General features: G+C 41.9%; 1 protein-coding gene across 3 annotated transcripts in view; it reads left to right on the top strand.

Annotated features, from left to right (window-relative positions):
* The first annotated feature begins 10,028 nt into the window (after positions 1-10,028).
* The window catches only part of ZNF385B (zinc finger protein 385B), a 367,544-nt gene continuing 362,100 nt past the window's right edge, over positions 10,029-15,472 (top strand). Inside the window, exon 1 of one of the 3 annotated variants that reach the window (XM_074363979.1) lies at positions 10,029-10,245. The gene's annotated coding sequence lies outside the window, so the exon portion shown is untranslated. The remainder of the gene's footprint in view (positions 10,246-15,472) is intronic. The other 2 variants (XM_074363980.1, XM_074363981.1) reach the window with 2 other exon arrangements.

Genomic DNA, 15,472 nt, shown 5'->3' with positions numbered 1-15,472 from the left:
AAGACAATTTCGTGACAGGATTCTGGAGGAGGACAGCATTTCGGTAAAACAAGGCACCATCTTCCCCATCCAGGCGCCTAAGGTCAGCTTACATTTTGTGTTGTAACCTAGACGGTGACAACTACTGGTGGCAATTCCATGCCTAGTGCCGTATGACGTGCTGTCAGATTAGGTCAGAGAAATAAAGACTTTCAAACTTTCTGCATTCTATATGCATGTGGTTGATTAATACAGATGCATGCAGTCATTCATTTAGTCAGCCATGGAAGGTACCAGGGGTAAGGGAAGCAGCGTGGAGGCTTTAGAATCTAAAGAATATGAAAACAAACATACGTATGTATATGCATGACTGAGATATTATGCTGTACACCAGAAATTGACACATTATAACTGACTATACTTCAGCCAAAACAAACAAACAAAAATATGGGATCTAGTCCGGGCTCTGTCATGTCTTTGCTGGGTGATCTTGGGTAAATTACTTCTTCTTCCTGAGCCCCATCTCTTACAAGAGGGTGGGAGTTTGGAGTTGTGGTGGGATATCTCCCTTACAGGGTTATTGTGAGATTAACTTTGAACACACTTGTGAAAATACTTTTGCAATCATTAACAGCTTCTAAAATAAGAAAAGTCAAAGAGCGTGAGAACTAGGAAGACTTGAGATTCAGGAATCACTATATCATTGATTTTATTGGAAGTGGAGCTTTGAGGAGATGATGGATCTGACTGAGGAGAAGGTAAGAAAGTTCAAGCAGCAAGTGGAGGCAGTTTTTTCCCCCAAGAAGTTTCTCGTGTATTTGCCTCCTGAAATAGATTAGGCTTTTAAATCAGAGGTTGTTTCTTGTTTATTTTTTATATCTCTAGTTCCACTACAGAGCTACATAGTAGGGTATCTTGTACAAATAGTCACTTAAAATTTTAAATAAATGTTAATGAAAAAGTAAAAATGAAAGACGACAACAGCTTGAGGGGAAGGAAAAGTTTTTCTGTTTTTCAGTTTTTCTCATTTTGAAAATAGGAGACCCCTGAATATATTGAATTGTAAGAGGGCAGAATGAGTAAAATAGGAGAGATGAAAGGTATTTCAGAGGTGCAGGTATTATCTCCAATGAGGGAGCCAGGCAAAAGGAAACGAGATCGACTACAGAGGAGGAAGGGAGAGAAACAGGCATCAAGTGTGCAAGGAGGAGGCCTCACCTTGGAGAGAGAAAGTCAGAGACATTCTGTGGCATTCCTTGTGGTGAGGAAGAAAGTTAACAAAGCTCAAGTTAGATGGCTTCTCCCTTTCAGGAATGCAAGAGTTAAGCTGTTCCTGCTGGATAAGAGGGTGGATTGGGGGTTTTGAGATGGTTGAATGTTTCATAAGAAGTTAACATGAGATAAGAAATGGATAGTTGAAAAGGACCTGATGTAAGGATATCAGGATATCAAGAGTGATGAAAGGGAAGACTGAGTGTGAATTACAGGTTAGGACCGGTGGAGAGAGAGGGCTTAGAGGCTAGATATTTAGTTGTTATTATTGGAGAATATGCAGGGCAAGAAAGGTGAGCTGGTACCTTACCAAATTTTCACCTGGATGGCCCCACCTGAAGGTTTTCTTTTTTCTTTCAATGGAAGAGGATAAGCAGGAAGCCTGTATGCAACTTAAAAATTCTTTAGAAGAAGTAAGCTTTGGAAATAAAGATGGGTAAATTTACACATAAATTTGGAATTACTCTGAAGAAGAAACATTCCCTTATTGAACCTGTCTAGAGGTGGCAGGGTTGTTTTGAGAAGGGCAAGTTCCCAGTGGTAGGGAAGCTCACCTAGGCCAGGGAATATGGTGATTGGTTGGGCTTAAAACAAATGAACTTTAATTTCATGATTCTTGGGATATGCTTCAGTGGCATCCTAATACTAATCTAGAAAGCTATGCCTCCTTATGTTTTGTCCAAATTGTGCTTAATATATGTTATTTTTTATTATGCAAAATAGATTGGAACAGATGAAGTTTTGGTTGCAAAACCCCTGATATTTTAACAGATTTTTGACCTAGCTTGAGCATGACCACTCTGCTAAAACCAGCTGCATACTATTTCTTCCCCTACCAACTGCTTTTGGAAAAGCATTTATTATTTTTATAACAAAAGTTAATATGTGAATACTTTATGCTTATAAAATGTTTAGTTAACATATAATCAGATAATTTATTTTTCCATTCCTCTGTTGTTGGTTACTTAGTTTGCTTCCATTTTTTAAAAATTTAGACTATAGTGTCATGAACATTTGTACACACTGCTTTGCTTAGATGTTTTAGTGTGTCTTTAGGATGATATGGGATTGCTGTGTTGAAGAATATGCACACTAATCAGGTAACTTCCTGAGAGGTTATATCAATTACAGTTCCATCAATAGTGCATGAGAGCAAGTTTGATTGTTTAATAGTCTCATATAACATATAACTACATCCCTAGGATGATGAAGAAAATAAAAAAGTGAACTCTTTGTCTCCTTAGGCTTTTAAATCAGGAAAGTCTAACATGTTTGAAACACAAAATACAATAATGAAGATACATCCAAGTATATATTATGTGATTTATATAATGCGCTTAAAATGTGTTAGTCAAAATTGTAAATCAATTTATGTGGATGGGTTTTACATTTCCTTCTCTCTTTCCATGCATTGACTTATTTTACTTAGTTGTGATCATGCTGTATTATGGTTATTTTCTCCTTTCCTCTTGATGTTGCATTCAATAATTTCCCATGTTACTACAAAGTCCTAACAGATATCATTTAAAAATAACTACATAATATTCTTGTAATGGGATGTGTTTAACTATTCCCCTTAGATTGTCTTCAGTTATTCTTATCATTAGTAAGACTCTGATAAACATTTTTTGGTGGCTCATTTTTTTCTTCACATTTAGCATTATTTCCATAAGATATAGTCCTAGACTGAAATTACCCAGTCAACAGGAATAATCATTTTAAGAGTTTGATATATATGGCAAAACACTGCTTGTAGGAAAAGTTGCACTCATGAATGTGACATCCATTTCACCATAGATTTGCCATATTGTTTTATTTTTTATAACCTCTGAAAAGACAGTTAATTTGATGTTATCGAATGCTGTTTTAAATAAAAATTTTTACTTTTAGTGAGCATGAACATTGCATATACTTGTTTTGCTCCCACAGAATTGTCCTTTAAATTAACCTCTCAAGCTTGGCTACTGTTGGATAACTCCTGGCTGTGGGGTGATGACCTGGGAACTACAGATTGTTTAGCAGCATACCTGCCTTCTCATACCAGATGACTGCAACCTACCTAACTTGTAACAACTCAGAATGTCTCCAGACACTGGGAACAAAATTGGACCTTCTGAAGAATCTTATTTTTAGCAAATACAATCCCAATAACATAGTAAACTGCCTATTTAGTTCATCTGTTTTGGAAGTTTAGATGTTTGTATCTAAAGGAAGAAACCTTCACTTACAAGCATGAAGTAACTGCAAGTGAGGACAGGCTAAGGTATAAAGAGCTAACAGGCTCATGGAAGTCAAGCTGGAAAGATCTGTGACTGTGCCAAAGCTGAATACGGAAACAGGAGCTCAGGGAATTTAATTCAACTGTCCAGGTTTGCTTTCCAAGTAGCTAGGACTAGAATTCAAATCTTTTTTTTTTTTAATTGAAGTATGGTTGGTGTACAATATTATATGATAGAATTGAAGTTTTTGTTCCCCCAGGCTTCCTTAGGTCTTTCCATGACCCCACACTGTCGTGCACACCATCCCTACTCTCCATCATAAACCAGCTTGGGTCTGTCTTATTCAAGGAACCTTTTTCAGAAGACCCACCTTAGCTACATGATTTCGACCACTCTCCTAGAATATGACTTTAGTAGCACGGAGTTCCTCCATTAATGTTTGATGTTTCAATGACTGTCACTTGTACTCCAGGTGTGATCCCAATAGCGTAAAAATTCTTAGAGAGTACTTGGGTAAAGGGCTCTGATCACAACGATCACTCCCAAAATATTATTCACTAGGACAGCTTCAATAGCATCTTGAATTATTTTGTTAGGATTATGGTGGCCCTTTAATCTAGCCAAGTAGTGCTGATGCTTAAGGCAGATTTGTGTGTTAAACATATAATATTAACTGCAGAAATGACTGAAGGACTGTCTGAACCTGGCTTCTTGAACATCATTTCCTTTGCTGCAGCAGAAAGTCAGGTCCTGCCCTTTGCCCTGTGAATGTGTGAATGAGAATGGAAAACCACTGGCTGAGTTCAAGCTTGCATTGAATGCCTATAACTGGTTTGATTCAGTGCTACCTAGAAACTGTAGGTGGGAGATGAATGCAAAATATAAAAAACAGTCTTTGGGTTTAAGAGTCAGACAATTTTATTGGAAAGATAAGATATGGGATAGCTACCATCTGTAAGGTGTTTGTATAGAGAGATTTAGATGGTTGCCCAATTAGGATATCAATTGAGAAGTAAAAGGCTAAAACATATTTGGAATTTATCAATAAATAGGGGTCTTCCTCCTTTAGGCGCCGAAGTTGAGAACGGCTCCAGAAGCTGGGGTGACAATAGCTGTAGCGAGTGAAAGCCAGAAAATGGAAACCATTTACTCTGCTCCCAGATACTGAGCTGCTCTTTGAAGGCACTCTATGTGAGGTATTACCAGGGACTACAGAGCAAGTGGGATATGATTTCTACTCCCAGTGGAACTTGCAGTCTACTCAATACTTTTGATTAACCTCAAGAAGCAGCCTATAAAGAGCTCTTTAAAGATAAGAAAAACTTGAATTAAAATTTTAGCCCTGCCAATTTGTGACCTTGTGTCTATCACAAACGTCCTGATTCTTGCTTTCCCCATCTGTAGAATAGTATTAACATTTTCTCGTTCAAAAGATTCTTATGACAATAAATGAGACAATGCATTTATAGTATTTGGAAGAGAGTGTTTTTCCATAAGTACTATACTGGCTATTCAGACACTGAAACTTTTTGGAAATTATTCAGCACGGCAAGCTCAACATTAGTAATTTATCTAAAATTATGATATAGGTTAAAGTGAAAAACTCTTTAAAAAATACAGTTTTAAATCAAAAGGTTCTAGTCATTGGGGAGCTTCCCCGGTGACCAGGCAGTTGTGAGTTAAATGCACGAGAGAGAGGACGGAAGAACCAAGGCTAAGAAATAAATCCACATTTTGAAAGGAGTATCACTACATCTCCAGATCTCCAAAAAGTGGAAGGAAATTAAAATTGCAAGGGCAGTTCAAAGAAGATTAATTATTTTATATCTGTCTCAGAGCAAATAGCCAAACAGGGGAAGATGTGCTAACTGGGGTAATCACCCTGCAGGGTAATCAGGAGAGGATTTGGGGGTGTTGTGGAATCATGCAACCTTCATCTTGGGGTCCAAGGCAGTGCTGGATTAAATTTCAAAGGGCGAGATGCATAAGAAGAGGCACAGTAATTACCACAAAGCCGTGGTTAGGGTCTAGGAGGAATACTTTTACAATATTGATCACCCTGGACACAAAAGATGTTATTGCCTCAGAGAGGGGGCCACGGTGTTACAGCAAAGCACCAATTCCGCTAGATCTCAAGAAAACACATTTTGATAAGGAAAAGGTAAAAGCAAACAGATCTTGGTCACACATGGGAAAAATACTTAAATAATTGATTTTAAAATATCAAGATAAAGGAATCACAGAGTGCTCAATGTGAAAAGGGAAAATGCCTATGAGTGAGCAAGGCATTTCAATACATGGCCCTTCTCTGCCAAGGGTATTCAAGTGAAAAAAGATGAAAGGGAACCCAATACCCAGTTAAAAAACTAACTGTGGGTCAAGAGGACAATTGTTTTTCACAGAATACTAGTGATTCACATAAAAACAATTCCCTAAGACAGGGAGGAAAAAAAAAAAAAAAGACTAGCATAGTGCCTCAAGTAAGCCTGAGATTTCACAATGAGTTTTATATCCCTTTCCTTCTAAATGCAGATACTCCAGTTAAATTTAAAAGCTATTTAGATTAGCTAGATTTAAAAATGAGATAAATGTAAAACACAAATTGACAGCTCAGAAATAGCCTTAAGATTTCCACTGAAAACAAACTTCGTACACTTTTTCGTTTTTTTAGATATAAATGTCTAGGTCAAATTTGGAATTTTTGCATCAAACCAACCCATTAGCCTCAAAGAGCTACCTATCTTATATCATACGTTTCATCAAACATATGAAAAAATGAGAATGAAAATTATCTGATCAAAAAAACTCTCAACATTTTGTGTTTCAATTCATTGTTACCCATCTTGAGTAGGCAGACATCTTAAGATAATTAACATCAGTGGTTTTGAACAAAACCAAAATTTTCTGCTGAACCTGAGTTGAGGTTTTTAAGAATATCACTAAGACACTCTTTCCATTAATTTCTCATAATACATGGAAGTTGAAATAAAAGATTTTCTGATACTTGCAATATTCACACAACCTTTTACATAAATACAGTTTAGCAGCCTATTGAAAAAATGTTATACTATCTTCCTATCTAGTTGTATGTTGCTCTGAAATCCCATATCTATATCTATAGCCATATAAATACATACATATATGTATATATTTGGTATGTCTAAGACAGTTTCGATCTTACTACCCAACATGGAGATAAACCACCAATTTACCTTCCAAATAATTGTTAAATTACAGTGAATATTTTTCAGGTATTTTACAGTTTGAAAAAAACCTTCCCATTTGCTTTGATCCTCAGGATGACCCCTATGATGAAGGTATGTTTATTTTCCCATATTATAGATGAGGAAACTGAAGGTTAGAAGGAATGAAGAATATCATGCAGCTAGTGAATAAATAGGGCTCAAGCCCTGCTCAGCCAACAGTAGAACTCATGTTCTCACCATTACATGATGCTGGAGCCCCCTGCAAGTCGAGTTATCAGACTCATGGTGAAGATTATTGAAAAGCTAAACAGGAATTGTAAGACACTTTGAGGGAAAGTTTGCAGAACACCTCAAAAGCAATGGAGGAAAGGTGAAATATGAGCAAGACAATTATCAACCAACGGTACTTGTATATAGTTTCTAAAGGGTTTCATCAACAATATGTCTTTATAGCAACCCGTTGAGACAAGGCTGATATAATTAGTCCTGTCTTACAGAGGAAGAAACTCTGGTCTCTAGGCTTGAATGTGACAGCTGACATTGGAATTTGAATCTACTCCTAGTTCAGTTTTCTCCTTCCACTGTAAAAGTGGTTTTCAAAATATGGCCCCCAGCTCTGAGACTGGAGTGTTGCTGATGGCTGCAAAGCAATCTACAATGTTTACAGGACCTAGTTTTATAACATCTTACTGTACAAGCTCTTATCCATTTCCTCTAGAGTAAAACTAAGTGATTGATGAAGTCTTCAAATTTGTAGATGCTGTTTTTGTTAACACCAAGTTCTTTACCCACTGGAAAGTATGAATTTGTGGACATAGTTTGCCTAAGTTCATTAATGTTTAGGAAACAATGCATAATGCACCTCATAAACACAAATAGTAGAAAAAGGCTTAAGTTAGTCCCTTTCTGCTATGTTCCTTCTCAGTGTTTAGGGACTTCTTGCTCCACATCCCTCTGGGTTGCTGCTATCCTGACAGTGCTCCCAATGCTCTTTGCCTAGAGTTAATAGTTCTCTGAATTGGTCTACTCCATTATTGCCAGGAATGAGCAATAATGGTTCTAGGAAAATGACGGTGGGAGAGTTTGAAGACAGGAGGAGCCCTTCTGTCAGACAGCACTGAAACAGCACAGGTAATGCCAAGTTATACAATAGGCACAAATTTGCAATCGGAGTATCTATAGCAAAGCTGTTGTTTGTAGATATCTAAATCTCATGTTTTTTTGTTTTTTTGTTTAGTAATGTTTGCAAGTTGACGTGCATTTAGAAAGGAAGCACTGCAATTGTTTCAGGGCTATGGCCTCCAGAGGCCTTAATCCTGCCTTGGCTGAGGACATGAAGGCACAGGTCTTAGTCATGTCACAGGTGAAAAACTGGGAGTTGTCTGCACGTTTTTAAGGTGTCTTTCAGCTGTTGTTAGGAAATGCAGCCCTCAAACTATTCTCCCTATAGGTGATTAAAAATAGACGGGGAGGAGAGCAGGATATAGTTGCAGTTTGCAGGACATAAAAAATGCACATGCTGCTAAATTGTGCAAGCCACAGGGAACACTTCTCACAGGTGTTCCACTCTGCAGAGGTTACTCATTTGCCTCCAAGTGCAATCCAAGGTGTTGACTTGAGGCTTTAAAGACCCCTCCCCCTTGCTCTGCACATTAGGTACCTGGAGATGCCAATACTTATCTGAGCTCAGTAGTAACGACACTGTTCCCAGCTCTGAAGTACATGGCACTGGAAGCTGGGTGTTTTTCTCATGGAAGGCTTTTGCCTCTGGAATTTCCTGCCTACCCCACTCTGCCAGAACCCCACCTTACTGACCTTCAGGGACTCATGAAAGACTTGTTTTTAATATAACCTTTACTGATGGGAAGAGACCTTAAGACCGTAATTTTGTAAAAGACAATTTCAGCAATTATCGTAACTCATGTTCTTCTGGGTTTTAATGGTTTAATTTTGGTGCTGGCTTCCTGTAGCAATTTCAAATAGGGTACAGTATGAAAAATAAACACACCAATGAGTGTCTGTTCTGAGGAATGCATAAGTGAGGATGCCTACCTGGATGTGAAGATATTTAGAATTCTAAAAATATAAAAATTATCTGCCAGATTAATGCTACTTCTCATGCTGATACCTCAAGTGTGCTGGTGCCTGCAATAACCCTAAATTCCAAGGTGGGTAGTCAACACAACCTGCTCCTTTAGAAAGCTCTAGGATGGTGTGCCCGTGTGTTTGTCAAATCTCAAACCCACCCTGGAGAACAGCACTGGCTTTGGCTGGACGCTAAGATATTTACTCTGGACTATTATGCCAAGGCATTAACAGCTGCTGGTTTAATTATTGATGGAGTTCGTGTCAATCATCTGAGAAGAGAACCAAAGAATAATATTTAAAAATCATCTGGTTAAAAAAAAAACTGTTGTGAAACACAGCTTTCTTGTCATTTATTACACTTGAATTTCTCCAGCCAAAGAAGTAATCTCAGAAAATGGCTCTTCTAAAATTATTTTTCCTTTCCCCTTAATGCCTTCTTTCCAAGAGCTCTCCCTTTCAGAATCCAGCACTTTGGCTATGTTTGTACTATTTTCCCAAGATGCCCTACATCAGGGGGAACCGATGACATGTTCTGGTTCTGAAAACTTAAGCACGGAAAAGAAATTCAGAGGAGCAGGAGCCCCCCATCCAAGAGCCCTTTAGATCCACTCTGAGGCTGCGATGCCTTCAGTGCCGCGGGCCTTCCCGGTTCCGCCAAAAATGCCGAGGCTGCTGATCTGTGTGGTCTTTGAGCCGAGAGCTGGTCAAAGAGGAGAAACAAATAGTTGCTGTGACGATCTCCAAGAAGAGAGTTTCACTCTGGCTTGACTAACGTTTGAAAAATCCGCCCCACCGCGCCCCTGGGCATCCCGGTTTTGGTACCTCTCGGCGGTTGCCAAGAATTTTCTCAGGGACTTGGGCCCGGAGGCCAAGAACCGCGAGGACCCCCGCGGTCCGGACGGAGTCTCCTCTCCCTCGCTGTGCGCGCACGCCTGGAAAGGCGGGATTTAAAGGCAGCGATGCTGCGGGAGACTCTGCAATGTCAACGAGCCCCCGAACGGTCCTGCCTCATTCGCTCCAGTGTGTGTGCCTCGCAAGTCCCTGCCTGGTAAACCGTCACCGGCTTTGGCGCGCGGGAGAGGCGTTGGCGGGTCCCACCCCGGGGGTCCGCGGCCAGGCCGGACGCCGGGCCAGGCCCGAGCGCAGCCCCGGCCGGGCGTGCCCCGCGGGCTCCAGGCACACGCCCCTCACCTGGGCGAGGCAGGGCGCGCAGGCGCTCAGCGCCCGGGCCGCGGCGGGAGCCTGAGCCCCGCGCCCGCCGGAGTTGGACAGTTCCGGGGCCGCGCCGGGCCGAGCTGTCGCCCGCGCCGCCGCCGCCGCCGCCGCCGCCGCCTCCCGGGCTGCCGCAGACCGCGGGAGAGCGTCTGCGCGGAGCCCCAGCGCAGCCCCGGCGGGACCGCCGCCGCCGCCGCCGTAACGCGAGCAACAGCTTCCCAGCTGGAGGAGCCACTGCCCCACGCGCCGGCGGCCAGCGCGCCGAGGTAAGCTCTGGGCGCCCAGCCCAGCCCAGCCCGGCCCGGAGCCCCCGGAACGGGAGCCGCCTTCCCGCCGGCCCCCGCCTGCCTCAGCGGGGCGAGCCGGCAGCTAGGAGTGCCGCCTGAGGGAAGGGCCTCCGGGAGGCTCCCTCCCGATAGAGTTTGCACTTTGTCCCGCGGTCCCACTTGTAGAGGAGGATGCCCGGCCGCCTCTCGCCTGGGCTGCGGGGTGAGGTTCTTGTGAGCCCCTGGAGTTATAGGAGTAGGTCGTGGAAGCCAGAGGAGTGGAGGCGTCCCCAGTGTAGGCTCCTGGGCTGCGAGTCTCCCAAACGGAGGGGAGGATGGGGAAGGGGAGAGGACAAGTAGAGCACCCGTCTGTGGTTAGTCGCAGTGCCTCCGCCACCTGGGCTGGGACGTTTGAGGCTGGACGTCGCTCTTCAATACAGAGAAGTGGGTAGTTTAGGGACAGAGGTGTGGGAGGAAGATGGCAATCGAAGCTTGGGATCCCGAGAGAGTTCTGCAGCTGAATGAAGGTGAAATGGGGGCGGTGAGGCAGAAAGAAGGTCCTCAAAGTTTGCGCTTGCTGGGAGCCCTGAGGTGGGGGTGGGGAAGGGGGTGGCTCGGTTACCAAGCGCTGGGTGAAGGTGTCAGCGCGAGATGGGAGGACACTGTGGGACTGCGGAAGGGACCAGGAGAAGAGGAGGGGGAGGACCATCTGCTTCACCACTGTTATTTGCGGGGGACCGTGGGGAGAAGGGAGAGCTGGCAGGACGATGCTTCCCCGAATGCTTCCACAGGCTCTGAAGGACATACAGTTTTTATGGTGAACCTGGATGGGGGGTGGGGTGGGGGTGGGGGTTGTGGTCCTTCAAGGAAAATAAATTGCTTTAAGCCCCCTACCCCTATGAGTACAAAATAAACACAGTTTTGGAGTGCTCTCCAAAGTTCTTGGATTAGGGAACGGCGTCTTCTTCATTTTCTTCATTTTCATACAGCGATGTGGTTTGCAGTTCTCTTTGGTTTTGCTTTGCTCAAGAGCATCGCACCAAGGTGAATGCAAACTTTGTTAAGATGTAGCAAAAGGTGCTCAAATAGAAGAAATAAAACGTTTGTGTTACAGGGCCCAGCCCAAAGCTTGGAAACTGGCAGCTTCAGAACAGTGCATGAAACTATAAAAACTGCATTTGTCATATGGAAAAGAAAGCTTTGCATAAAGTCAATAGGCTCTGTCTTTAGATAAAATTAAAGGTTTGGGCTTGAAAGAGCTCCTTTAATTATTTCAGGGCCCCGTTTCTCCGGTTTTCAGAGTCCTTCCATCTTATTTTGATGCCATATGTGCAATGAGTTTGTGCCACCCCTTCCCTGTAACAGATCAATACCCTTAGAATGCAAATACGCTTTACAAGTTCGGTTGTTACACGAGGCTTTTAAGGTGGAAAAATTTTTATTTGGTCAAAGTCTTGGTTGTAATTCAAATTTTATATTCCCATAAATCAAGTATTCATGGATTTATAATTTACACCCCTACTTATAAAGTGATTTGAGGAAGCTTGGAATGAAAACCACAAATCAAATAGCTATTCTTGCAGATCACCTTGACCTCTCTTGCATGCGTTTGTAGTAAAATGCTTTTGAGAAGGTGAATTCTCCTAACAAAGGAAAAATTACTATCCTCTCTGGAATCATCCTAATGATATAAATGTTTTGCAGTATAATTCCTTATGTACTTCATTTGCATTGTATTATTTTACATTATGTAAGTAATGCTCTCTTTAGAGAAATTTCATAACCACTAAATAGCATCTATATTAAGGAAAATAATGTTGATATTTTACCAATATACAGATTCACATAGCAAAAAAGAGAACAGTGAATTTAATGTGTCCTTCCTGAATGAGGCAGAAAGGAAACCAAGGGAGGTGTCTCCTCTACAGTTGAATCAGAGAAGGAACTGTCATTAGTACTTGTCACCCAAACATGGCCAATTAGTGAGACCTGTCAGCAGATGGAGGATAACTTTATAAAGTGTGACTATTATATGAGGATCCATCAGATTATATCAGGTGTTCTCAGCTGCTTTTTCTCAGGCTAGTGACCTGGCTCAGAAAAAGAAAACCAAAAAAATCCTGCAAAACAGACACAACTCCAAAAGGTGAAATGTCTACATAGATAATGCTGTGTGGAGCTCCCACTCTGGGAGAGACAAGAATCTTAAATTCTTGGACTGCTTGCCCCCTTTAAATTTTTTTCTTCCTGCTGAGTTTGAAGATATTATTGCTTAATTTTTAACAGGAACAATTTATATTAAAAAAAAATATGAGCAATGAGTTTACTTCTCACAGGAGCAACTGCTTTATTGTGAAAATCTTTGTTCACAGGAATAAAGGGCAAAGTTGGCTTTCTGCTGCGCCTATAAAATCTTACGTCTACGAAGATCTAAAGAAAAATGAGCACGTTTGTCACAATTTCCCACTGCTTTTATTTCCTTCTGAGTTTTTATTGTGACCCCCTCCCCCACCCCACCATTTGACTGTCTCTAGTTTACCACCTCCCTGATTCCTGTCTCTGTTCCTGGTGCATCTCAATATGGTCCTTTTCCCCTACCTTTTCTTCTTCTCTCTTTTTTTTTTTTTTTCAGTTCTGCAGATTTTTCTCAATCTTCTTCGGTGTGTAGGTGATCTCCTTTTTGCTCTTTTGCCTGTGATTTTTTATTCAGCAGTGCCCTCTTATTAGTGCTAGATTATTTTCCTAAAGTGGCATCCCTTTCTCCACTTTCCCTCCTAAATTTCATATTGACATTTGACACCTACGAGATGGTTTTATATTGCTCTCAGGTGCTTCAAATCTAACAAGTCTAAACTCTAATCAACATCTTTCTCCTTATATGAACAGGGGTGACTCTGTCAATTTCTGCATTTCTCCCAGTCACCCAGAAACTTTGCAATATATTTGCTTTTCATACACAATTTAATTCACAGACAAGCCCTATGGACGGCATCTCCTCAGTGCCCCTTGATGCTGACTTCTCCACCTTTATATTCCCACAGTGACTGTCTTTGTTCAGATTCTTCTTATCCCTTTCTAGAGACTACTAGGATGTTTTCCCAACCAGTTCCCCATCTCTAGTCTCTCTATTTCCAGTCTGTTTTACACTTGGTTTGCAGAATAAGCTTCTCAAAGCAGAGCCAAGCTCAGTCATTGGCTAATAAACTTTTCCTCAACCAAATGACATATAAACCTCTCCTCTGACATTTCAGACTCTTTGTAGTCCAGCCCCAACGTAGCTCCACATTGTTTATTTGGATCTCATAGATTAATTCATTCATCCATTTATTCATTCATTCACTTATTAATTTATTCAATGGATATTTGAGTACTTACTACATGCTAGGCAGTTATAGGTAATAATTTTAGAAGCACCTTGTGTACTGGCTCAGTGATATGTGTCAAACTTTATTTTTCAATGTTGGAACCCACTGTTAAGATATAATCTTATGTGGTTGAAATGGGGCCCCAGCAATCCCACTGGCCTCTCCTCCCTACCCTTAGTAGTCTCTGAGGCATCATCAGAGGGTCATGAGTCTCCTTGACAAAGCAATTTGAAAACCTCTGCTCTAGGTTGAGGGCAGTGTTCCCTCAACACACAGCAGTCTTCTGAGTTCTGTGTCTGCTTATGCTGATTCTCTGCCTAGAGCAGGCCCTCCCACTTCTCCATAACCATCCCCACCTGTCAGAGTCAGTTCAGTTGCTACATGCTTCCTGATCTCCCTCTAAACTCCAGCTCTTGCTCTTCAGCACCTTGCTTGACCTCCTCTTGGAGCACAAGTCACAGGCTTCCTCACATATATGAACTTTATGCTTTCTCCCCAACAGGCAAGGGCCAACCATGCCTAGCCTCAGGCCTTCATTTCCTGAGAAATCTAGCTCAGGGCCTGGCTTATCATAGGGCGGCAATAAACAATTTAATTAGTCAGATTGATTTCTACTTAGTTCTCTAGTCCCATCTTCTGCCTGTAATAGTTGTTTGGTTGGTTTTTTTTTAAACCCTCAGTTTGGTTCTTACAGTAGTGCCAGTACTTCTCAAACTAGAATATACATCTAAATCATAAGGGGATCTAATTAACATGCAGATTCTAGTTCAGCAGATTTGGCATGAGGCCCGAGAGACTGCATTTCTAACATGTTCCCAGATGATGTTGAAAGAGCTGATCCTCGAATCACTGATTAGCAAGGCAGTAGGTGATACTGCCCAGGTTTGGGAGTTTCTGGCAGCCCCTGCCTCTCAGCCAGGTGATTTTCCTACAGCTTCAGTATTTATTTTGAAAGTGCTTTAGGCCTCGCCACGCTTCCCAAACCTGAATGGAAGGTGCGGTTATTCCCTTGCATTTTCCCCTAATATGTTGATAAAGTAGTGCAATGACTAGTTCTTCCTAGTTAATTTTTTTTTCTGGCCAGTTCTTTTGCTTTATTATATATTCCTTCTCATTTTCCTTGTTATTTTCAGATTGCGGCTATTCTCTTTTCTCACTCTGTTACAATTTTTTCCTTTCCTTTGCTCTCTCTGGTTCTTAAAATTCTCTTTAGATACCTTGGCTGAATCCCTGCCCCAACTGTTTTCCTCCAGCTTCCAACTTTCATCTGTGAAAGGAGCCCTGAGGCAGGGTGCGGGAGACCCCGGCTCTCGCTCCGCCCTCACTGCTCGCTCACGTGAGACGTCGCAGGGCGTGGTTTACAGCCTTCCGGTGCTGCGTCAGCGCCAGATGCCTTGTGGGATCCTCACATGGGGCCGGAGGAGCAGGTTGGCGGAGGAAACGGGATATTCTGATGATGACGTGGTTGGTGGCTGCTCCCACTTAGGGTTTATGTTCCAGACAAACAATTTGAACTTTTGCCTTTCACTCACTACCCAGAGAAAGACTCGTATTTCTTCACAGAACAACTATTTCCCTGGCATTTGCTAATCTGGTTGTTTCCCACCCTGGATTCACACTAAAATCATTTCAGGAGCCTTGGGGGAAAAATTGTGGCATACTTAGCCCATGTCACAGAAATGATTTAATTTATCAGTATTTTTCAAATCTTCACCAAGTGATTCCAATCTGCAGCCTGGGTGGAGAACTACAGCATCTGATCTGTGAAGGCAGTGCAGAGTGGGGCTTAAAAACATAGCATGGTCCTGAGTGAAATCCTGGCTTTGCTACTTACCGGATTTGAGAGTTTAGGAGTATTACTT

Source organism: Camelus bactrianus, chromosome 5, assembly GCF_048773025.1.
Source record: "Camelus bactrianus isolate YW-2024 breed Bactrian camel chromosome 5, ASM4877302v1, whole genome shotgun sequence".
Lineage (NCBI taxonomy): Eukaryota > Metazoa > Chordata > Mammalia > Artiodactyla > Camelidae > Camelus > Camelus bactrianus.
The sequence above is the reverse complement of the archived record's forward strand: the minus strand, read 5'-3'. Positions and strand labels throughout refer to the sequence as shown.